Genomic DNA, 26,649 nt, shown 5'->3' on the forward strand with positions numbered 1-26,649 from the left:
ATTTCAATTAATCAAATCAAGTGACCATCACTTGGTTTACCCTGGCCAAGGTTTTACTGAATTGAAATACAGCAAGACATCAACTCCTCTAATCTGGAGCGGTCAATCCCATCTTGACTCGTACACAGACTTCGCGAGTACTTGACTGCACCCAGCATCCTTCCGATCCCTGAATTAGAAATTCAGGTCATCCAGTGCCTAAGTACAGTGAGTTGCTTGCAAGTCACCGTGACAGTCTCAGGTCTAAGGGGTACTTATGCCCATACGTTTTACGAGCTAACTCCCGACAGTGGAGTGCTACGCAGGTGAGTCACTATTCAGTGACGATGTACTCCTACATCTCACCTGTATGCCATACAGTGTCTCCACACTCCTTGGTTTAAGAGGACAACCAACTAAATGGCACACAACGACCTATACTTGACATAGCTATCGTCCAATTGACAGCTTGTCATTTGGTCGCGAACTGGTTTAAGGACTAAATGATAAAACCTCTTTTATCCACTAAATTAGTCCTAAGGACTTCATCACAATACACAGGAGTTCAATTTGAAGATGCAACACTTGTGATGAATAGAAAATTACCAGAATAAATTTTTATTCATTTTAATAAAATATATATACATAATCCAATTTCTTACAATTAAAAATTGGCTTTGGGACACAATTCCCAACAAGATCATGTTTGCAAGATGAACATGCTAGCACGTGTTGCAAACCCTAGCTCCTGATTCAAATTAAATTCGAATCTGATTCTTAGGTTAGGTTGATCTAATATGATTAGATCATGACCTAATATGGGTTAGCCAAGAGTTGGAACCCATTTGGCTTTAATTAGACATGATTTGATTAGGTTTAATATTTTCTTTAAGTTGGTTAAACCCAATTGGATCACTCCCTGGATGAAGGATCTGGTCCACTGGTTGGCGCCTTCATCTGGACCATTGGATGGTTTCCTGGATGAAGGATCTGGTCCACTGGTTGGCGCCTTCATCTGGACCATTGGATGGATTTCTGGATGAAGGTTCTGGACCATTGGTCAGCGCCTGAATCTGGACCACTGGATGGCTCTCTGGATGGAAGATCTGCACCGTTGCTCAGCGCCTGAATCTGGACCATCGGTGATGGCATCTTGATCTGGACCATTAGATGGTGCCTAGATCTGGACCATTGGCTTTGGTTCACTGCATTTGGGCCCTTGGATCATCAGGATTTAAGAGGGAGACATGAGAAAGAAGTTGATACACCCTTCTCCTTAGCACCCCATCATGATGGGATGCCTCTCTTGGCACATGCCTCATCATGATGAGGTGTGTGGATGGGATGCATCCCTTTATGATGCATCCCTCCATCTCTTATAAATAAGGAGGTGCCTTGGGGTTCTAAAGATCATCAAAGAAAAAGTCTCTCCTTCTCTCTCCCTTATCCCTTCTTTTGTTGCCCAGAGATGGTCACCCAAGAGGGGGGTGAATTGGGTGTTTTAAAACTTTTTGACTAATTAAAAAAAAATAAAACACGCAAATGTAAGAACTAAAGTAAAGATAGAGGGATGAGAACAGTCAATCGCAAATACAAGATTTTATAGTGGTTCGGAGCTTCCACTGCTCCTACATCCACTCCCCAAAGCACCTTTGGGAATTTCCACTATAATCCAAGATTACAGTCCGGTAGTTTTGCGAGTGCACTACCCAACTCGTTGTTTTACACCGGGCTAACAACAAACCCTATAACCCCCAATTTCACCTAGGCTTGGGACGCCTTTCCCTTGTTTCAAGTCCCTTGACTAGAACAAGCACAATATTGAAAGAGTTTTACAAATGATTGGAAAGCTCTAAATAAGCAAATATAACAATGATAAACTTTAAAACCCGGAAGAATCCTTTTGCCGTTGGAAGCGTGGGAAATGATGATTCTTCCGATGTGGATCGCGTAGGCTTGAGTGTGAGCTTTGAATGCCGAGCGGAAGAGAGTAGTTGAGCTTGAAATCAGTTGGGAAACTTGAAAGCACTTGATTTCTTCACTTGAATGCACTAACTCCCTTGATCCTCTTTTTCTTTCTTCTCTCTTGAATGATCTTGCTTTGGGTTGGTGAGAAGTTATTGAGAAGCACTTAGGAGCTCCCTTTTATAGCCCAAAAAGCAAATATAGCCGTTAGAGATAAAGTAAAAGAGATTTGAAATTCAAACCAAACCTGCAAAAGTTGTCAGTCGCGTCCCAGGCGCTCCGGAGACGTCTCCGCTTCAACGCGAGACGTCTCGGCTGTATAAATTTACTTTTCACTTTGTTTGGGGTCGACTCGGCACTTTACGGGGACGACTCCGATGATGAACGGTTTGAATCCTTGTTTTTCTGTTTTTCTGAGAGGGTCGCCTCGGCGCTTTACAGGGACGTCTCGGCTTGTTTGCACTTTTTGCATGGGGACGACTCCGCTGCCTTGGGGACGACTTCGTCGTTATAACTCCGAAAAACATGTCTTCTGAAATTCTCTGAGAGAGTCGACTCCGCTCTTTCAGGGGACGTCTCCGCTGCCTTAACTCCGAAAAAGACATCCTCTGGAAAACCCTGAGAGAGCCGACTCCGCTACAGTGGGGACGACTCGGAAACTCAGCTTTTTAACTTGCGGGGACGACTCCGCGTACTATGGGGACGGCTCGCGCGTATCACTTGAAATCTGCCTTTCTGCCGCCACTGAGAGAGTCGACTCCGCTACTGAGAGAGTCGACTCCGACCCTGCGAGATGCCTCGCCAGGTGCCGGGGACGTCTCCAAGTGTGCCAGTTCTTCCTGTTTGTGCCAGAGACGTCTCTGAGACTATCCGGAGACGTCTCGGCTGTCCCTGATCTGTTTTCTTCATCTCAAAAATTCTTCAATAAATCCTTAAAAATTATGGGAACTTGCCTAGACATTTCTTAACAATATTCTTAATAAAACACATGAATTCCTCAATTAAATTGTTAAGATAAATGGAATTATACTCTAGTGTTTTGTATTCATCAAAATCCATTAGGGGGTCAACAATCTCCCCCTTTTTGATGATGACAAAACACTGAGTATATGCAAAATTCGAATTTTAAACATATACACAGTATTTGATCAGATGTACAAGTCTAATGTTTTGATTAGAGCTAGATACAATGTGCATAATTTAAAATAGTCAATTTTCAGTTCTATCCTTATGCATAAAATTAATCTTAATAGCTCTTGAGCAATTTTAGCATATCAACTGAATTTGAATCAAGTTAAAATGAAATATTGATGCTAAAGATAATTAAAAGCTAAGTTCTTTTTGACTCCCCCTTTCTTTTCCAGAAGGGCAATTATCTTAAAGCCAATATTCTTCAATTTTATCTTTTCTAATTCAACTTTGGAGTATGAATTTCGTATTTTGCATTCCAATGTATCCAATATCCATATTGGTTCTACTCCCCCTTTTTGCATTTCATAATTAAGTTCTACTCAATATACTCCATATATATATATATCTACTTTATTTTCCCATAAATTTTGCATTCCAATGTATCTAATATCCATATTGGGTCTACTCAATATATAAGTTCTATAAGTTCTATTATATCTACTCCCCCTTTTTGTCATCAACAATGAAGGGGACAAATTATCCTTAGGTGCTTAAAGCATACTTCCTAGTAAAATTCAGCATATTTCCATGAACCACTCAAGGATATTCAAGTTGTGCTCCCCTTGTCCAAGTTATTTCTATTAATGAATTTAGTCATTCATATCACTCCCCCTTTGTTTTGGTATTCATTTCAGACTCCTCTTTTTGTTAATCATAGTTATCACAAGATGTGCTCCCCCTGTGTCATATGCATTGATAAGTTGTGTTAAATTTTACCACTTAAGGCATGCTATGAGATTTTTATGGCACATCACAATCACAGAATCACATACACAGAGTTAGCAATATACACAAAGTTTCAAAAGAAATTGTATTCATGTATCATTGTAAACCTTTGAAGTCAGTACAAAGTTAAGAGAAGAAATCATTACAAGTATTGATTTTTAATACAAAAAGTGTTTCAAAATAGCCTAGGGTTTACAAAAAGAAGATCCCTAGATGTCTACAAAATATCCCTCATCGGCGACGTTGCTCATAAGCCCTAGCAGCTGCATCTATGAAAGCATTGATGGAATCTAGCAGTGTTCTGAATTGATCTCCCTGTGACTGATGGAAGGCTGCCACTAGTGCTTCAAATTCTATGGTTGCCCTTTCAATTCTTCCTCTAAGTTGGGCAACCAAGGTGCCCACATTTCCTCCAGGGCTTGTCAACTCTTGAAGGCTATTTGAGATGCTCCTCAAGTCATCCTTTAGCTCGATGGATCTGAAGGTTTGGGTGGCACTCACACCAACTTGTTCTTGCGCTGTAGCTTCTATTTGAGCTCTAATTTCCTTCAGCTCTTGTAGAATCCCTTCATGTGAAGCTCTGATGGGGGCCAACTCAGTAGAGATCATCGATCTCATTTCCTCCCTCATTTGCTGGCATATCACAGATGCTAAAGTGCGCATCTGGTCTTCGGATAGGGAAAAGGGCCCACTGACTGGAGGAGGTGGTGGCATGGATGTGGAAGGTCCAGCTGAGCTGGAGGGTACATCAGGATATTTCATGTGGCTATGTGGAGGAGAGTGATGGTCAGGCTTCTGAAGTGGGAGCTCAGGCTCTAGGGTTTGAGCTTTTCTCTTTGGTACCTTGACCCATGACCCATCTACCTTGTGAAACTCCATTCTACGCATTGTGCTCTCATTATAATAGTCGGTGTTTCTCAAGGGTTTTGCAGGCTCATTTTCTGGAATGGGTACTTTGAAATGTTTGAAGAGTAGGGTAAGGATCATCCCATAAGGTATGCTAAACCTAGAATACCTATGACATGTAGCAATGTAGTTCAACATGAGTCTAGGGAGGTTTAGAGGAATCCCTAGTAGGATATGGTGCATGATAACTAAATCTCGCTCCGAAACAAAATCGAAGCGACCGGTTTTAGGAAACAAGACCCGGTTGACAATACTTAGAAGTAGTCTCATTTCAACATTTAGGTCTTGGGAGTTGACTACATCAAGAGGGCCGCAGTCCTCTCTTCCTAGAAGCAAGTTTAGGGCTATTTCCCTTTGGGGATGTGAGGTCGGAGCCTCACCATCTTTAGGAATTTGCAGAACAGTGGATAGAATATCCTCATTAATTTCTACCAATGTCCCCCGGACATATGCAGTGTACCCTAAGTCCCCTAAGGCCATATTGCTAAATAGTTCTCTAACTAGGCCGGGGTAGGTCGAGGTATTGAGGGTACAAAGGTATTCCCACCCTTGGGCACGGAATCTCTCTCCAATAGAGAACCCCTCACTATCTAGAAATGCAAAGTCTATGTACCTACCAGTCGTCACTGTGCGATTTGCACAGGAAATGGTCGTGGTTGGCGGAGCAACCGGAGGAGACGGCGCGGAAGGTTCTTCCCTCCGTTCCTCACCGTCGGCCGCTGCCCTAGGACGCCTCCCACCGGTCCTCCTAGCTCTTTTAGGTGCCATTGAATGGAAAACCTAGGGAAATGAGGAGAAAGAGGCTAGGGTTTGTGTTGGAGAGAAAATGGAGGCTAGGGTTTTTGTTTTTGTCGGGGATGAAAGGGATAGCTCGGGTCGGCTCGAGCTGTTTCGACCTATTTTAAAAACCCTCGTTCGGTCCCCGAGACGTCTCCGCGACTAAGGCGAGACGTCTCGCCGGGGGGGACGTCTCTGCGATTTGCCAGAGACGTCTCCGGCACTGAAAAATTTCAGACTGATTTTTATCTTTTTCCAATTTGTTTCATTTAATCACACTAATTATGATTTCTTTAGGTGAATACAGAATGAGTTTGTTTGTGATCCTCCCCCTTAATAATACATCCTATAGAGGTTTGATAATGATTTTTGAATTATTAATGTTGAAATGAGGAATGTTTGACCAAATTTCGAATACCTATGAAATAGGCTCTGAAAATATCTCTATGAAGAGTCCAAGGGAGGGTAACCATCCTCCGAAAAGTCAAACAGTTCGTCATTTAGCTTAGATGGATTCATGCTTTCACTTATGTTGACCTTGAGGTGGATTACTAGTTTTTTGAGTAGCAAGGCATTGCAATACAAGTTGAATTTATTTGCTAGGGTCATACAAGCTCAAAGCATTTCTTAAGAAGTTGAACCTATCTTTACAAAGGGGCTTTGTAAAGATATCGGCCAATTGATTTTCAGTACATACATATTCAATCATCACATCATTTTTCAGCACATGATCCCTAATAAAATGATGTCTAATCTCTATATGCTTTGATTTAGAGTGTTGGACAAGATTTTTTGTTAAATTAATTGCACTTGTATTATCACATTTAATTGGTATGTTGTCCATTTTGATGCCGAAGTCTTCAAGTTGTTGCTTAATCCAAAGAACTTGGGCACAACAGCTTCCAGCTGCAATGTACTCAGCCTCAGCTGTGGACAAGGCAACTGAATTCTGTTTCTTGCTAAACCAAGAAACCAAATTAGCACCCAAGAATTGACATGTGCCACTTGTGCTTTTTCTGTCGAGTTTGCACCCGGCAAAATCAGCATCAGAATAAGCAATTAAATTTATGTCAGATTGTTTAGAATACCATAAGCCTACATTAGATGTCCCTACTAGATATCTAAAAATTCTTTTAACAGCTTGCAAGTGTGATTCCTTAGGACATGCTTGGTATCTAGCACACATACAAACACTGAATAATATATCTGGTCTACTAGCAGTAAGGTAAAGTAAAGAGCCTATCATACCTCTGTACAATTTACAGTCTATACTTTTACCTTTTTCATCTTTGTCAAGCTTGCAACTTGAGCCCATGGGTGTGCTGATTTCCTTTGCATCCTTCATCTTGAATTTTTCCAACATTTTCTTGATATATTTGGATTGACTGATGAAGATGCCTTCCTCTGATTGTTTTATTTGTAGCCCAAGGAAGAAGTTGAGCTCACCCATCATGCTCATTTCAAATTCTCCCTGCATAAGCTTGGCAAACTCTTGACAAAGACTATCATTAGTAGCACCAAAAATTATATCATCCACATAAATTTGTACAAGCAATAAGTCATTTCCTTTTCTTTTAATGAAGAGGGTTTTGTCTACATTTCCTCTCTTAAATTTATTTTCAATTAGAAAATTACTTAATCTTTCATACCATGCCCTAGGGGCTTGCTTAAGTCCATACAATGCTTTATGCAATTTATACACATAATCTGGATGTAAGTGATTTTCAAAACCTGGAGGTTGTCCTACATAAACTTCCTCCATTATATAACCATTTAAAAAAGCACTTTTTACATCCATTTGATAGAGTTTAAAATCCATGAAGCATGCATATGCCAAAAGTAGTCTAATAGCTTCTAATCTAGCAACAGGAGCAAAAGTTTCATCAAAGTCTACTCCTTCCTCCTGATTATAACCTTTGGCAACTAGTCTAGCTTTGTTTCTTATGACTATTCCATCTTCATCTAGTTTATTTCTATACACCCACTTGGTGCCTATGATTGAAACATTAGGGGGTCTTTTCATTAGGGTCCAAACTTCATTTCTTTCAAATTGGTTTAATTCCTCTTGCATAGCATTCATCCAATTATCATCTTTTTCAGCTTCTTCTAGTGATTTAGGCTCGATTTGTGAAACGAATGCAAGATAATTACTAGTGTTTCTTAAAGAGGATCTAGTTCTTATTCCTTGTGAAGGATCACCAAGGATTAGATCCTTTGGATGACCATGTGCATACCTCCATTCCTTAGGAAGATCTTGATTTCTTGATGGAGGTTGATCTTCTTCATCTTGCTGAATTGTATCTTCTTTGATCTCATCCTCATGTTGTTTGTCTTGTATGGAGAATTCCTTCATTCGGTCTTCAAGTATACCTGCATCACCATCTTCTTCTTTTCTAGAAGAATCTCCATTAGCTTCATCAAAAACAACATGAATGGATTCTTCAACAACGAGAGTTCTCTTGTTGAAGACCCTGTATGCTCTACTAGATGAGGAATAACCTAAGAAGATCCCCTCATCTGATTTAGCACTAAATTTACTTAGATTGTCCTTTCCATTGTTTAAAATAAAGCATCGACAACCGAAAACATGAAAATAGCTTATATTTGGTTTCTTACTTTTTATCAACTCATAAGGTGTCTTCTTTAAGATGGATCTAACTAAAGCACGATTTAAAATATGACATGAAGTATTTATTGCTTCAGCCCAAAAATACTTTGGTAGATCCGATTCGCACAACATGGTACGAGCCATATCTGCTAGTGTGCGATTCTTCCTTTCTACCACCCTATTTTGTTGGGGTGTCCTAGGTGCCGAGAAATTGTGATTGATACCATTTTCTTCACAAAATTTTTCAAAATACTGATTTTCAAACTCGGTACCATGATCACTCCTAATTGCTTTTAGTTTAAGATTGAGTTCATTCGAAACCCTATTATGAAACTTGATAAAAGCGGGAAAGGACTCATCTTTGTGTGCAAGAAATGAAACCCATGTAAAACGTTAAAAATCATCAACAATTATAAGACCAAATTTCTTACCCCCTAGACTAGCAGTTCTAGTGGGTCCAAACAAATCCATGTGAATTAGTTCTAAGGGTTTTGATGTTGAGACTATGTTCTTAGACTTGAAAGAACTTCTTGTTTGTTTCCCTAATTGACATGCAGCACAAATTTTATTCTTTTCAAAGTCTATTTTTGGTAGTCCTTTGACTAGATCCTTTGTAATTAATTTAGAGATTAAATCCATACTAGCATGCCCTAACCTACGATGCCATAACCAACTAGTCTCATTAACTTTGGGATCCATGGCTACAAGACATTGGCTATCCTTCATGGTGAGATCATCAAGATCTACCATGTAAACATTTCCATGCCTATGTCCTGTGAGTATGATCTCATTGTCAATTGGACTACTAATTATGCATAGTGATGATTCAAATGACACTTTAAAGCCCTTGTCACAAAATTGACTTATACTTAATAAATTATATTTTAGTCCATTAACTAACAATACATTATCAATAAATGAGGAGGGTGATATGGAGATTTTACCAACACCAATGATTTGACCTTTAGCATTGTCTCCGAATGTGACTACTCCTCCTTCTTTTGATTTCAAGGTGACGAAGAGACTCTTGTCACCGGTCATATGCCTTGAGCAACCACTATCAAGATACCACATTCTCTTTTTATTCTCGGCTGCAAGGCATACCTGCAAAATGATCATGTGAAGCTCTTAGCTACCCAAGTTTTCTTGGGTCCTTCGTGGTTAGTGTAGTTGGTTCCCTTAGGCACCCATACTTTAGTTATGTTTTTAGCTTTTACAAATGTACTCTTGTTGGTTTGGATCTTTCTTTGAATACAAGAGTAGGCTTTATGTCCATTCTTTCCACAATGAAAGCATGTAGGTTTTTCAGTTTTTACATCTTTTGCTTTTACAAAGAAATTCTTTAGATACTTTTGTTGTTTGTTAGTTTTATATCCTAATCCGGCTTTATTGAAAACAGCTCTTTGATTTGAAAGAATAAGATTTAATTTTTCAGAGCATTGTGTAAATTTTTCAACAATTGGTTTGTACTTATGTACCTCATTCTTAAGATTCAAATTTTCTTTAATTAGTTCTTTCAGGGATTCAACATTTTGTGCAAGTGAGGTATTATTATCGAGTAGGGATTTTACTTTTAGATTTAATTCCTTAATTAGTGTTTTTGCCATTTCATTTTCAATGATAAGTTTTGAATTTTTATTTTCTAGAGCAATGGTGTTAACATTTTCAACGCTCTCTTTCTCAATCAATAGATTTTTAATATCATCCTTTAGTTTTAGATTGGAGGCTTTTAATTCTTTATTCTTTGCTCCTAACATACTACAATCACTCATAAGTTCTTGAAAAGCTTCATACAATTCTTCTAAAGTAAAATTTATAGTTGTGTTTTGACATACCTCATCGTCTTCGAACGCCATGAAGCACAAATTGGCGGTCTCTTCCTTCTCTTCCTCGGAGGATGATGTGTCACTATCATCCCATGTTGCCTTCAATGCCTTCTTCTTCTTCTTTCCAAAATACTTCTTTTGTTGAGGGCATTCGGAACGAATGTGTCCCGGTCTCTTGCAATCATAGCATATGATTGGGTCTCTTTCTTTTTCTTTTTCTTTTTCCCAATCATTTCTCCCTCCAAACTTTTTCTTTGGGAAGGGTTTCTTTCTTCTCATGAATTTCTTAAACTTTCTTACTATCAAACCCAAATCCTCATCTTCGCTTTCTTCTTCGCTCTCACTACTTTCTTCTTCACACACACTCGAAGTAGCCTTGAGTGCGATTGTCTTTTTCTTCGGCAACTCTTCTTCATGTTGCTTCATTGTGAGCTCATGCGTCATCAATGAGCCCAGTAGTTGTTCTAATCCCAAAGTGCTGAGGTCTTTGGCTTCTACGATGGCCGTGACCTTTGCTTCCCATGCTTTTGGCAAAGACCTGAGAATTTTACTCACAAGTTCCGGATTAGTATAAGATTTACCCAAACTTTTTAGACCATTAATTATATCGGTAAAGCGTGTAAACATGCATGTGATGGTTTCATTGGGTTCCATCTTAAACAACTCATATTTGTGAACTAGAATGTTCACTTTAGACTCTTTGACTTGATTTGTACCCTCGTGGGTAACTTCAAGCCTATCCCATATTTCCTTAGCGGAACTACATGTGGAGACTCTGTTAAACTCATTTACATCTAGAGCACAAAATAATGAGTTCATGGCTCTAGAATTGAGTTGAACCATCCTACTATCATTCTCATCCCAATCCTCCTCAGGTTTGGAAACTTGAATGCCATTTACCATGTGTGATGGTTCTTGTGGTCCCTTGACTATAACCCTCCACAAGGCATAGTCTTGTGCTTGAATGAAGATCCTCATTCTAGTCTTCCAATAGGTATAATTTGTCCCATTGAAGAGTGGAGGTCTATTGGTTGCTTGCCCCTCAGCAGGAACATTGTTAAAGGGTGTTGCCATCTAGATCTTTGGCTAAGACGGTTAGGTCTTTCAAGAAATACACAGAGCACCCGCTCTGATACCACTTGTTGCCCAGAGATGGTCACCCAAGAGGGGGGTGAATTGGGTGTTTTAAAACTTTTTGACTAATTAAAAAAAATAAAACACGCAAATGTAAGAACTAAAGTAAAGATAGAGGGATGAGAACAGTCAATCGCAAACACAAGGTTTTATAGTGGTTCGGAGCTTCCACTGCTCCTACATCCACTCTCCAAAGCACCTTTGGGAATTTCCACTATAATCCAAGATTACAGTCCGGTAGTTTTGCGAGTGCACTACCCAACTCGTTGTTTTACACCGGACTAACAACAAACCCTATAACCCCCAATTTCACCTAGGCTTGGGACGCCTTTTCCTTGTTCCAAGTCTCTTGACTAGAACAAACACAATATTGAAAGAGTTTTACAAACGATTGGAAAGCTCTAAATAAGCAAATATAACAATGATAAACTTTAAAACCCGGAAGAATCCTTTTGCCGTTGGAAGCGTGGAAAATGATGATTCTTCCGATGTGGATCGCGTAGGCTTGAGTGTGAGCTTTGAATGCCGAGCGGAAGAGAGTAGTTGAGCTTGAAATCAGTTGAGAAACTTGAAAGCACTTGATTTCTTCACTTGAATGCACTAACTCCCTTGAACCTCTTTTTCTTTCTTCTCTCTTGAATGATCTTGCTTTGGGTTGGTTAGAAGTTATTGAGAAGCACTTAGGAGCTCTCTTTTATAGCCCAAAAAGCAAATATAGCCGTTAGAGATAAAGTAAAAGAGATTTGAAATTCAAACCAAACCTGCAAAAGTTGTCAGTCGCGTCCCAGGCGCTCCGGAGACGTCTCCGCTTCAACGCGAGACGTCTCGGCTGTATAAATTTACTTTTCACTTTGTTTGGGGTCGACTCGGCACTTTACGGGGACGACTCCAATGATGAACGGTTTGAATCCTTATTTTTCTATTTTTCTGAGAGGGTCGCCTCGGCGCTTTACAGGGACGTCTCGGCTTGTTTGCACTTTTTGCATGGGGACGACTCCGCTGCCTTGGGGATGACTCCGTCGTTATAACTCCAAAAAACATGTCTTCTGGAATTCTCTGAGAGAGTCGACTCCGCTCTTTCAGGGGACGTCTCCGCTGCCTTAACTCCGAAAAAGACATCCTCTGGAAAACCCTGAGAGCGCCGACTCCGCTACAGTGGGGACGACTCGGAAACTCAGTTTTTTAACTTGCGGGGACGACTCCGCGTACTGTGGAGACGGCTCGCGCGTATCACTTGAAATCTGCCTTTCTGCCGCCACTGAGAGAGTCGACTCCGCTACTGAGAGAGTCGACTCCGACCCTGCGAGACGCCTCGCCAGGTGCCGGGGACGTCTCCAAGTGTGCCAGTTCTTCCTGTTTGTGCCAGAGACGTCTCTGAGACTATCCGGAGACGTCTCGGCTGTCCCTGATCTGTTTTCTTCATCTCAAAAATTCTTCAATAAATCCTTAAAAATTATGGGAACTTGTCTAGACATTTCTTAACAATATTCTTAATAAAACACATGAATTCCTCAATTAAATTGTTAAGATAAATGGAATTATACTCTAGTGTTTTGTATTCATTAAAATCCATTAGGGGGTCAACATCTTTCTTACAAGCCTCTCTCTTTTGTCCTAACCCAAGACAAGAGGGTCTTCTTTAGGACAAAAAGGCTAGTGAATGTTTTAGAGGTAGAAAGGAAGAAGGGAGTGAAGGAAAATCAGCCAATTAAATCCTTTGGAAGGATTGAACAATTAGAATCAAGTTTTGGTGGAGCTAGAGTCTTAAACCCATTCCTGTGTGGATCAACATCGGAGGATGAACATTTGGGCACCTTAGGACATCTTCAGACATATTGGATATAGCGTGATAGGTATTCTTCTATACCAAGATTATATTTTCTACATTATTTGGTTATACTATTAAGGCGATCTTGGCTTATTAGGGTTTCATATAATGGGTTTTATAAGAAAATTTTATAATCCCGTATCTTCTGCTGCGCCCTAGGGCACTGGGAAACCCAACAGTGGTATCAGAGCAAAGGTCCAAGAGTTGTGACCGATTTTCGGAAACTCTCACGCGTGATCGTGTGACGAAGCGTGGCTCTCCGTCCGAAGGCGTATAGAGATGCGTGCTTTGATAGGTATATATGGGTGTCACCCTATTTTTAATAGGACCGAACTCATGTAGGAGTGGAGACTCCCCCAACAGTGGTATCAGAGCCACCGTTAATCAGTTTAACCAAATGATAATACATGCTATTATCTTGATGCTATGAGATAGCTAGGTTGTTTGTACGCATGATTAGTTTATGCCATGAGATAGTGTTATATTCATGTTGTAGCATAGTATAATTGCTAGTGCTAAATTATAGAATGTGCAATGAGACCAATATAGTAGTATGAAAACTTTGGGCTGACCCATTCTGGAACAATCGACTCAGTTGGTGTCTAGAAAGGAAGCCACAGGTGGTTACTTAATTAGGACCTCACTCTCTGAGTGAGGGGTGCCTCCCACCTGCTTTTCTGGCCAATTATTTGATTGTCCTTTATGGTTGAGCTTAATGTTAGTAAGATACTACTATTTGAAAGCCCTCACTAAATTCATAATTAAGTCGTAGTGTTAATTGCTTTAAGCTGAGCCATTCTGAATCAATTGACTAAGTTGGTATCTAGAAAAGAGGCTACAGGTGGTTATTTAATTAGGACCTTACTAAGTAAGGAGAGCCTCCCATCTGCTTACCTGGCCAACTATTTGATTGACCTCCATGGAAAAGCTAATTGCTGATATAACACTATAAAGGTCCTTCCTTCATGCTTAGATATTATTATGTCAATATCTATGCTAGCTTGTTGTGATTCCCACAAGGCTAGTATTAGGTGAAGGTTTCTAGCATGTCATAATGGGCAGCGGAAGCTAGGGATTTTAAAAATTTTCTTAATAAAGTCCCTATGCATGAAACCCTTTTAAGCCTAGATCACCTTAATGATTACAATCAAATAATATAAAATAAATGCAGAATTAGTAGAATACCTCAAACGCTAATCCAAAGTGTACAATCTCCACGAGGCGTCCAAGTGTCCGCCCTCCAATGGTGATCCACACGAAAACTTGATCAAGACTTTAGCTCCAAAGACTTTTGATCCTTAATGCAGAATTCTTCTAAAGAACTCTAATGGCTTGCTTTCCTTCCTTTCTATTTTTCTTTAGCCTTCTAAAATCACTTCTAATCCTTTTGTCCTAAGGAAGACCACCTTGTCTTGGCTTAGGACACACTAGAAGCAATGTTAGAAAGAAAAAAACTAATGTAAGAAAGAAGGGATATGAGAGAGAGAGAGTTGGATTGATTTCCGATGATTAGAAAACACCGGGAGCATTCCTATTTATAGATGGCGTGGGGATGCATCACCAAAGGATGCATCCTATCCACACATCCTTCAGATGGGGCGTGATAAGAGGATGGAGGCATGATCAAATGAAGAGCCATCTCTAGGATGAGGTGCCAACAAAATAGGGAGGCGTATCATGTGAAGAGGTGGTTATGGCATCCTTATCCAAAACACCTCATGCGGCATTCTCTTTCTTCACGCCATCATAAGTCCATCTTCACGCCATCTGATGTTGACCAAGTCAACATCAAATGCTGATCCATCACGCCATGAATCTTGATCATCCATCATCTCATGATGAAGATCCAATGGCTAGAATGCAAGGCGCCATGAGTAAGGGGAGTTATGTCATCATCCAACGGTTCTAGGATGATCCAATGGTCCCAATGCAAGATGCCTCATCATGATCATATTATGTCTTCATCCAATGGCTGATGAAGATCAAATGGTCATGATTAAAGGCCTTTCTTAACCCAATCTAATTGGGTTCAAACCAACTCACCATTATGTCTTCATCCAACAGTAGATGAAGATCTAACGGTCAAAAATAAATGTTTTATCAAATCTAATCCAATTAGACTCAAATCAAGCCAATTAGGTGCCAACTCTTGGCTAACCCATATTAGAATATGATCTAATCAAATTAGATCAATTAAGAATCAGATTCGAATCCAATTCGAATCAGATTCGAATCCAGTTCGAATCAGATTCGAATCCAGTTCGAATCAGGAGCCAAGGTTTGCAACACCTGCTAGGATGTTTATCTTGCAAACATGATCTAATCCAATTAGACCCTTGATAAGTTTTCTTGTGTGTGACCCATTGGGTTCCATACTTAGCCAGCAATAGGTGTGAGTGCGAATTGACCCAACTTGATTAGAACTCTTCTAATCGATTTAAGTCCAAACTGCGCGAACCCAAACTTAACAATTAGAATCCTTTCTAATTGGTGATCGAATTAAACTCTTTAATTCGATCAAACCTATAAGACAAGATTGACGTCTAGCAACGTGTCATGTCTACCCGAAAAATATGGAATTTGGTGGAAATACCAAAAATACCCTTCAGTGGCAAGTTACCATGCAATTCAATCCTTTAATCAAACTGCATCCCAAATATGTATATGAGTATGAATATATGTCAAACTCAATTTCATATTCATATTTTTCTCAATCTTTTAATGATAATTCAAATAATGAAACATTAGAAACTCTTTCTAATTTTCATTCTGCTTTGATCAAAGGCTTCCTGAATTATCATATGATTAGAATAAATAGGATGCTATCTTCTCTTACTAGAAGTGATTAATTCCTTGTTGACCTACTCATAATCTTCGTACACAATCCACCATATCCAGAAGACCTCGTACATAACTTATTGTCATGAATGAGTGTAAACCAAAACATAGGTTCATGTGCACAAGATACCATGGTGATCTCAGGTCAAAGGATCAGTTGCACAACTCCCACTAAGAGAATCATCTTTTGACATGTAAGTAAGACTTCATAAGATTTCTCTTTGTAGGTCAATTCAGTGAACTCATTCTTCTAATGAGCACCCATATCTTTGTATTAGTGTCTCCACACAAATGATTGTGAGATCAATCATCCTCTGCATCGAGCATACATAAGACATGCCAGTCTTTCCGGTAATCATTGATCTCCGACTCAATGTACCAATGACTGAAAATATTTAAGATTAGGATTTTAGGATTTTAAGTCTCACTAGTATGATCTCATCATAGTCTTAAAACCATTGCCCTAATCTAAGGAGTTTATCATAAATATAATCAACAACATATGATAAAACATAACGCCTTTATTCATATTTAAATGTCATGTACATGATTTGGACAAATCAAAAGAAAAACCCTTCGCAATACATATTGTGATTGGCTTGTAGGGCATCTACTCTTTCAATCTCCCACTTGCACTAAAGCCAATCGCTCTTATATTTTATCCCCATACAATCGAGGTGGCGATCGAACTGCTGTTGTAGTAGAGCTTTAGTGAACGGGTCTGCTAGGTTGTTCTTGGTGTCTACTCGTTCAATGACTATGTCTTGTCTCTCGACAATCTCTCGAACAAGATGGAAGCGTCTTAGAATGTGCTTGGATTTGTGATGAGACCTTGGTTCCTTCGCTTGAGCAACAGCTCCAGTGTTATCACAATAAACTGGGACTGGTCCAGCAATCTCGAGAACTACTCCTAACTCAGAGATGAACTTCTTCATCCAGACAGCTTCCTTAGCGGCTTCACTTACAGCAATGTATTCTGCCTCAGTAGTTGAGTCAGCTACAGTTTGCTGTTTGGAACTCTTCCAGCTCACTGCACCACCATTTAGGGTAAAGACATACCCTAAAGTGGACTTGCTATCATCTGGGTCTGATTGAAAACTAGAATCAGAAAATCCTTTTAGTTTCAACTCAGATCCTCCATAAACTAGAAAAATATCTTTAGTCCTTCTCAAGTACTTAAGAATATTTTTCACAGCTATCCAATGATCCTCTCCTGGATCAGCCCGGAATCTACTTGTTATGCCTAAGGCATAAGCAACATCAGGCCTAGTACATAGCATAGCATACGTAATCGATCCTACTGCCGAAGCATAGGGAATAGAATTCATTCTATTCCTCTCCTCAGATGTCTTAGGAGACATCTTCTTAGAGAGACGTATGCCATGACTCATAGGCAAATAACCTCTTTTACTTTCTTCCATGCTGAATCTTTTCAGCACATTATCTATGTACCTAGATTGGGACAAGCCTAGCATCCTTTTAGATCTATCCCTATAGATCTTTATACCAAGTATATAGGATGCTTCTCCCAAGTCTTTCATGGAAAAGCTTTTTGACAGCCAAGTCTTGACCGATTGTAACATTGGAATATCATTTCCAATGATCAGTATGTCATCTACATACAATATTAAGAAGACAATGGCACTCCCACTAGTCTTCTTGTACACACATGGTTCATCCACATTTTTGATAAAACCAAACTCTTTGACTGTTGTATCAAAACGGATGTTCCAACTCCTCGATGCTTGCTTTAATCCATAAATGGATCTCTTAAGCTTGCATACTTGATTTGCTCTCTTACTTGAGACAAATCCTTCTGGCTGTGTCATGTAAACCTCTTCCTCAAGATAACCATTAAGGAAGGCGGTTTTGACATCCATCTGCTAGATTTCATAATCATAGTATGCAGCTATTGCAAGCAAAATCCGAATAGATTTGAGCATAGCTACTGGCGAAAAAGTTTCATCATAGTCAATTCCTTGCTTTTGCCTGAAACCTTTTGCCACCAATCTAGCCTTGTAGGTTTCTACTTGGCCATCTGCTCCAATCTTTTTCTTATAGACCCATTTGCAACCTATAGGGTTTACACCCTCTGGTGCATCAACCAAAGTCCATACTTGGTTGGTATACATAGAATCTATTTCGGATTTCATGGCTTCTAGCCATTTGTCAGAGTCATTACTCATGACAGCTTCCGAATAGGTCAGAGGATCATTATTCTGAACAATGTGGGCTTCATCATTCTCAATGATGAACCCATACCTCTCAGGTGCTCTTCGCACTCTATCTGACCTTCAGAGAGGAGATGTGTGTTGTGGTTGTACCTCATCAATGGGTACATCTGGTTGAAGAATTTCTTGTGTTTCTATTTGTAGGTTTTGAACTTCTTCAAGTTCAATTTTCCTATCCTTGCCCTTTTCTAAGATAAACTCTTTTTCTAAGAAAATGGCATGCCTACCTACAAAAACTTTTTGTTCGGTAGGATGATAGAAGATGTATCCTATACTATCTTTAGGATAACCTACAAAAATACATTTATCTGATCTAGCACTTAGCTTATGTCCAAAATTTCTTTTGACATAAGCTTGACAACCCCATATCTTAAGATACTTAAGATTAGGCTTCTTTCCTCTCCATATCTCATATGGAGTGCTAGGTACAGACTTAGAAGGTACCCTATTTAATATTAGTGCAGCAGTCTCTAGGGCAAAACCCCAAAAGGAAATAGGAAGATCAGTAAAGCACATCATGGACCTTACCATATCTAATAGAGTACGATTCCTCCGTTCAGCTACACCATTTAATTGTGGCGTATACGGAGGTGTCCATTCAGAGAGAATGTCCTTTTCTTTAAGATGATTTAAAAACTCACTATAAAGGTATTCACCTCCTCGATCAGATCGAAGGATTTTAATACACTTTCCGGTTTGTTTTTCAACCATACTTTGATACTCTTTAAACTTATCAAAAGCTTCGGATTTATGTTTCATAAGATACACATATCCGAACCTTGATAAATCATCAGTGAATGTGATGAAGTAAGAGTATCCACCTCTAGCTGGAGTTGTCATAGGACCACATACATCTGTGTGTATAAGTCCTAATAACTCACTTGCCCTTTCTCCATGTCCAGTGAATGGAGACTTAGTCATTTTACCCATAAGACAAGATTCACAAGTTCCTAATGATTCATAATCATAAGAATCAAAGAACTCTTCTTTGTATAACTTGTTGATTCTTGATTCACTTATGTGACCAAGTCGGCAATGCCAAAGAAGGGTGTTATTTACTTCCTCTCTCTTTCTTTTATTGCTTTTATTAATATGAAAGACATTGTCATTAAGTAATAAAACAAAAAGACCATTTTCCATAATGCCATTGCAAAGATGCTTATTAGAAAAATAAATAGAGCAACCATTGCCCTTTCCATTAATTTCAAATCCTTTCTTTAACAACAAAGGAATGGAAATTACATTTCTAATAATTTTGGGCATATAATAACAATCTTCTAATTGTAGGAGCTCTCCCGAAGGTAACTCCAAGTTGTAGGTTCCAACAGCTTCAGCCTGGATGGACTCTCCTCCAGCGCCATACAGCTCGAAGTCACCTTTCTTCAAAATTTTAATTTTCTGTAGTCCATGCAAAGATTTGCAAATGTGAAAACCACAGCCGGTATCCAATACCCATGAATTTGAATTTGAAGAACTTAATGACAAGTTGGCATGTAACATAAAAACACCTTTTGATGCAACTCTTGCATCGGTCTTCATACTTGCAAGAAAACTCTTGCAATTCTTTTTTCAGTGGCCAGCTTTGCCGCAATGAAAACAGGTACTTGATCCGGAGTTTTTTTTTTTTTTTCTTTTTGATGCTACTCTTGGGGTTCAATCGTTTGTTAGAACCCTTATTTCCCGATTTCATTTTAGAAGTGCTATTTATAAGAAGGAGTGGACCTTTATCCTTCTTAATATGGCCTTCAGCTGTTTTGAGCATATTTAACAGCTCGGGCAGGGAGGTGTTCAGCTTGTTCATGTGAAAGTTCACAACAAACTGAGAGAATGAATCAGGCAGTGATTGCAGGATCAAATCCTGACTGAGCTCACTATCCATAGCAAAACCTAATTGACTTAATCTAGTGATTAAGTCTATAACCATAAGAACATGGTTTTGCACTGGAGTTCCTTCATTCATTCTAGCACGGAACAACTGCTTAGATATCTCATGCCTAGCAGTCCTGCTTTGTTCTCCATACAACTCTTTTAAATTGAGAAGTATGGATTGAGTATCCATGCCTTCATGTTGCCTCTGTAATTCATTGTTCATAGAGGCAAGTATGATACATTTGACAGTCAAACTATCATTTTTCCACATCTTATGTGTGGCAACTTCCTCTTCTATAGCATCATCCCCTAGATCTCCAAGATCAGGGGTTCCAAGTATATAGGAAATTTTCTCCTGAGTGAGTACTATCTTTAAATTCCTCAACCAGTCCACATAGTTTGGTCCGGTCAACTTGTTGGCATCTAAGATGCCTCTTAGTGAAAGTGAAGAAGCCATTTAATAATTCTACATATGCAAGAACATAACTAATATAAGCAGACCAATCATGATGACATGTTTGCAACTAGATAAGGACTTTAATCTAATTTGTCTCGTACTATTTTTATCGAATATCATAGCCCTCTCCTATGATAAACGTGAAAATATAATTTTTCTTAGTAGGGTTGAGATCCTAATTCATCATAAAAAGCCTTGTGTTTACACAACAAACTCTTATGAGTTCAAAGGTAGGAAACTCTTTCCAATTGCATCTCATGCAATTCTCAACTTTATCTTGTCCTTTTAAAATACTTATTGCCTTGTGTTAGCACAACAAACAATAATATTTTAGTTAAGTCAAACCCTTCATTTTCATATAGTCATATTCGAATAATATTGCCCTTGTGGTTGCACAACAAGGCAATATATTAAAATATGCCATAAGCATCTTAATGCACCAAGACAGTATAACATCAGTCCCCATTGCAAGTTTTGTGTTAGCACAACAAACTAGCATGGATCTTGACATAATAATATCGAGGCATGAAGGAAGGCTATCAATAGTGTTATATCAATGTTAAGCTTATCCATAATAGACAATCAAACAATTGGCCAGGTAAGCAGGTGGGAGGCTCCCCTTACTCAAAGAGTAAGGTCCTAATTAAGTAACCATCTTTAGAGCTTTCCTTAGACACCAATTAGATTAATTGTTCTAGAATGGGTTAGCTCAAAGTTTTTCAACACTATGACTTAATATAATTTTTATTGAGGGCTTACTAGTCTCTAGCACATTCTTTAATTGTAACATATATTTAACATATCTAAAATAAGCTATTATGCATCATAGCTATCTCATAGCATGTATAAATCATAAGCAACTAATTAACATGCTTCAACATATCTTCATATGGAAAATTTCATATCATGACATTTTATTACATATTATATCATATATGAATCATATATTTCAGCATTTCATTAAGCATATGACATTACTATCTCATAGTAAATTAATAATCATACATCATGCATTATTATTTGATAGAACCAATTAAGGATAGCTCTGATACCACTGAAGGTTTCTAGCATGTCATAATGGGCAGCGGAAGCTAGGGATTTTAAAAATTTTCTTAATAAAGTCCCTACGCATGAAACCCTTTTAAGCCTAGATCACCTTAATGATTACAATCAAATAATATAAAATAAATGCAGAATTAGTAGAATACCTCAAACGCTAATCCAAAGTGTACAATCTCCACGAGGCGTCCAAGTGTCCGCCCTCCAATGGTGATCCACACGAAAACTTGATCAAGACTTTAGCTCCAAAGACTTTTGATCCTTAATGCAGAATTCTTCTAAAGAACTCTAATGGCTTGCTTTCCTTCCTTTCTATTTTTCTTTAGCCTTCTAAAATCACTTCTAATCCTTTTGTCCTAAGGAAGACCACCTTGTCTTGGCTTAGGACACACTAGAAGCAATGTTAGAAAGAAAGAAACTAATGTAAGAAAGAAGGGATATGAGAGAGAGAGAGTTGGATTGATTTTCGATGATTAGAAAACACCGGGAGCATTCCTATTTATAGATGGCGTGGGGATGCATCACCAAAGGATGCATCCTATCCACACATCCTTCAGATGGGGCGTGATAAGAGGATGGAGGCGTGATCAAATGAAGAGCCATCTCTAGGATGAGGCGCCAACAAAATAGGGAGGCGTATCATGTGAAGAGGTGGTTATGGCATCCTTATCCAAAACACCTCATGCGGCATTCTCTTTCTTCACGCCATCATAAGTCCATCTTCTCGCCATCTGATGTTGACCAAGTCAACATCAAATGCTGATCCATCACGCCATGAATCTTGATCATCCATCATCTCATGATGAAGATCCAATGGCTAGAATGCAAGGCGCCATGAGTAAGGGGAGTTATGTCATCATCCAACGATTCTAGGATGATCCAATGGTCCCAATGCAAGATGCCTCATCATGATCATATTATGTCTTCATCCAATGGCTGATGAAGATCAAATGGTCATGATTAAAGGCCTTTCTTAACCCAATCTAATTGGGTTCAAACCAACTCACCATTATGTCTTCATCCAACGGTAGATGAAGATCTAACGGTCAAAAATAAATGTTTTATCAAATCTAATCCAATTAGACTCAAATCAAGCCAATTAGGTGCCAACTCTTGGCTAACCCATATTAGAATATGATCTAATCAAATTAGATCAATTAAGAATCAGATTCGAATCCAATTCGAATCAGATTCAAATCCAGTTCGAATCAGGAGCTAAGGTTTGCAACACCTGCTAGGATATTTATCTTGCAAACATGATCTAATCCAATTAGACCCTTGATAAGTTTTCTTGTGTGTGACCCATTGGGTTCCATACTTAGCCAGCAATAGGTGTGAGTGCGAGTTGACCCAACTTGATTAGAACTCTTCCAATCGATTTAAGTCCAAACTGCGCGAACCCGAACTTAACAATTAGAATCCTTTCTAATTGGTGATCGAATTAAACTCTTTAATTCGATCAAACCTATAAGACAAGATTGACGTCTAGCAACGTGTCATGTCTATCCGAAAAATATGAAATTTGGTAGAAATACCAAAAATACCCTTCAGTGGCAAGTTACCATGCAATTCAATCCTTTAATCAAACTGCATCCCAAATATGTATATGAGTATGAATATATGTCAAACTCAATTTCATATTCATATTTTTCTCAATCTTTTAACGATAATTCAAATAATGAAACATTAGAAACTCTTTCTAATTTCATTCTGCTTTGATCAAAGGCTTCCTAAATTATCATATGATTAGAATAAATAGGATGCTATCTTCTCTTACTAGAAGTGATTAATTCCTTGTTGACCTACTCATAATCTTCGTACACAATCCACCATATCCAGAAGACCTCGTACATAACTTATTGTCATGAATGAGTGTAAACCAAAACATAGGTTCATGTGCACAAGATACCATGGTGATCTCAGGTCAAAGGATCAGTTGCACAACTCCCACTAAGAGAATCATCTTTTGACATGTAAGTAAGACTTCATAAGATTTCTCTTTGTAGGTCAATTCAGTGAACTCATTCTTCTAATGAGCACCCATATCTTTGTATTAGTGTCTCCACACAAATGATTGTGAGATCAATCATCCTCTGCATCGAGCATACATAAGACATGCCAGTCTTTTCGGTAATCATTGATCCCCGACTCAATGTACCAATGACTGGGAATATTTAAGATTATAATTTTAGAATTTTAAGTCTCACTAGTATGATCTCATCATAGTCTTAAAACCATTGCCCTAATCTAAGGAGTTTATCATAAATATAATCAACAGCATATGATAAAACATAACTTCTTTATTCATATTTAAATGTCATGTACATGATTTGGACAAATCAAAAGAAAAACCCTTTGCAATACATATTGCGATTGGCTTGTAGGGCATCTACTCTTTCATTAGGGATTGATAGTGCAATATCTTGGTGCATATGTTGCATATGGCATATTTTAGTATGTTGCCTTGTTGTGATTCCCACAAGAGCAGCATTATTCAAATATGACTGTATAAAAATGAAGGGTTTGACTTAACTAGACACAATAGTTTGTTGTGATTCCCACAAGACTATATGTGTGCTAGAGGACAGAATAAAGTTGGGAATTGCATGGGATGCAATTGGAAAGAGTTTCCTACCTTTGAACTTATAAGGGCTTGTTGTGATTCCCACAAGGTCTTTTATAAGGAATTTGGATCTCAACCCCACTAAGAAAATTAGTATTTTCTCGTTCATCATACTTGAGGGTTATGATATTCGATAAAAATAGTGGGAGTAACAATTAGATAAAAGTCCTTGTTTGATTGATTACATGTCATCATGATTGGTCTGCTTATATTAGTGTTCTTTGTAATTATAGATTAATTATGCAAAAATGGCATCTTCACTCTCACTTAGAGGTATCTTAGATACAAACAAATTGACTGGTCCCAACTATGTGGACTGGTTGAGGAATTTAAAGATTGTTCTCATACAAGAAAAACTTTCCTACATTCTTGAAACCCCTGACCTACGGTCAGCAGGGGAAGATGCAACTAAGGAGGAATTGGCCACATATCGTATGTAGAAAAATGACAGTTTGACTGTCAAATGTATCATGCTTGCTTCTATGAATAATGAATTGCAGAGGCAGCATGATAGCATGGATACTCACTCCATACTCCTTAACTTGAAGGAGTTATATGGTGAGCAGAGCAGAACTGCTAGATATGAGATATCTAAGCAGTTGTTCCGTGCTAGAATGATCGAGGGATCGTCTGTGCAAGACCACTGTTTAAAGGTTATAGACTTGATCACTCGATTGAGTCAACTTGGCTTTGCTATGGACAGTGAGCTCAGTCAGGATTTGATCCTGCAATCACTACCCGACTCATTCTCACAGTTTGTTGTGAATTATCACATGAACAAACTGAATTCCTTCCTGCCTGAGCTTCTAAATATGCTGAAAATAGTAGAGTCTCACATCAAGAAGGACAAGGGTCCGATCCTTCTTGTTGGTGAGAGCTCAAAGAAGAAAACGGGCAACAAGGGTTCAAAGAAAAAATTAAACCCTAAGAGTCGCATCAAAAAGAAGGAAAAGAAAATCTCTGGACCCGGTACCTATTTCCACTGTGGCAAGACGGGGCATTAGAAAAGGAACTGCAAGAGCTTTCTTGCAAGTGTGAAGCCTGATGCAAGTGTTGCATCAAAAGGTATGTTTTTATTACATGCCAATATGACATTAAGTTCTTCTGATTCTAATTCATGGGTATTGGATACCGGTTGTGGTTCTTGAAAGAGTAGATGCCCTACAAGCCAATCACAATATGTATTACGAAAGGTTTTTTCTTTTGATTTGTCCAAATCATGTACATGACATTTAAATATGAATAAAGGCGTTAAGTTTTATCATATGCTGTTGATTATATTTATGATAAACTCCTTAGATTAGGGCAATGGTTTTAAGACTATGATGAGATCATACTAGTGAGACTTAAAATTCTAAAATTCTAATCTTAAATATTCCCAGTCATTGGTACATTGAGTCGGGGATCAATGATTACCGGAAAGACTGGCATATCTTATGTATGCTCGATGCAGAGGATGATTGATCTCACAATCATTTGTGTGAAGACACTAATACAAAGATGTGGGTGCTCATTAGAGGAATGAGTTCACTGAATTGACCTACAAAGAGAAATCTTATGAAGTCTTACTTACATGTCAAAAGATGATTCTCTTAGTGGGAGTTGTGCAACTGATCCTATGACCTGAGATCACCATGGTATCTTGTGCACATGAACCCATATTTTGGTTTACACTCATTCATGACAATAAGTTATGTACGAGGTCTTCTGGATATGGTGAATTGTGTACGAAGATTATGAGTAGGTCAACAAGAAATTAATCACTTTTAGTAAGAGAAGATAGCATCCTATTTATTCTAATCATATGATAATTCAGAAAACCTTTGATCAAAGTAGAATGAAAATTAGAAAGAGTTTCTAATGTTTCATTATTTGAATTATCATTAAAAGATTGAGAAAAATATGAATATGAAATTGAGTTTGACATATATTCATACTCATATGCATTTTTGGGATGCAGTTTGATTAAAGGATTGAATTGCATGGTAACTTGCCACTGAAGGGTATTTTTGGTATTTCCACCAAATTCCATATTTTTCGAGTAGACATGACACGTTGCTAGACGTCAATCTTGTTTTATAGGTTTGATCAAATTAAAGAGTTAATTCGATCACCAATTAGAAAGGATTCTAATTGTTAAGTTCGGGTTCGCGCAGTTTGGACTTAAATCGATTAGAAGAGTTCTAATCAAGTTGGGTCAACTCGCACTCACACCTATTGCTGGCTAAGTATGGAACCCAATGGGTCACACACAAGAAAACTTATCAAGGGTCTAATTGGATTAGATCATGTTTGCAAGATAAACATCCTAGCAGGTATTGCAAACCTTAGCTCCTAATTCGAATTGGATTCGAATCTGATTCGAATTGGATTCGAATCTGATTCTTAATTGATCTAATTTGATTAGATCATATTCTAATATGGGTTAGCCAAGAGTTGGCACCTAATTGGCTTGGTTTGAGTCTAATTGGATTAGATTTAATAAATCATTCAATCTAGACCGTTAGATCTTGATCTACCGTTGGATGAAGACATAATGGAGAGTTGGTTTAACCCAATTGGATTGGGTTAGAGGATGGCTACCATAATTGACCATTGGATCTTAATCCCACCATTGGATGAAGACATAATG

Source organism: Phoenix dactylifera, chromosome 4 (assembly GCF_051530095.1).
Source record: "Phoenix dactylifera cultivar Ajwa chromosome 4, Ajwa_hap1_PhDact_Kaust_v1.1, whole genome shotgun sequence".
NCBI classification, from domain to species: Eukaryota; Viridiplantae; Streptophyta; class Magnoliopsida; order Arecales; family Arecaceae; genus Phoenix; species Phoenix dactylifera.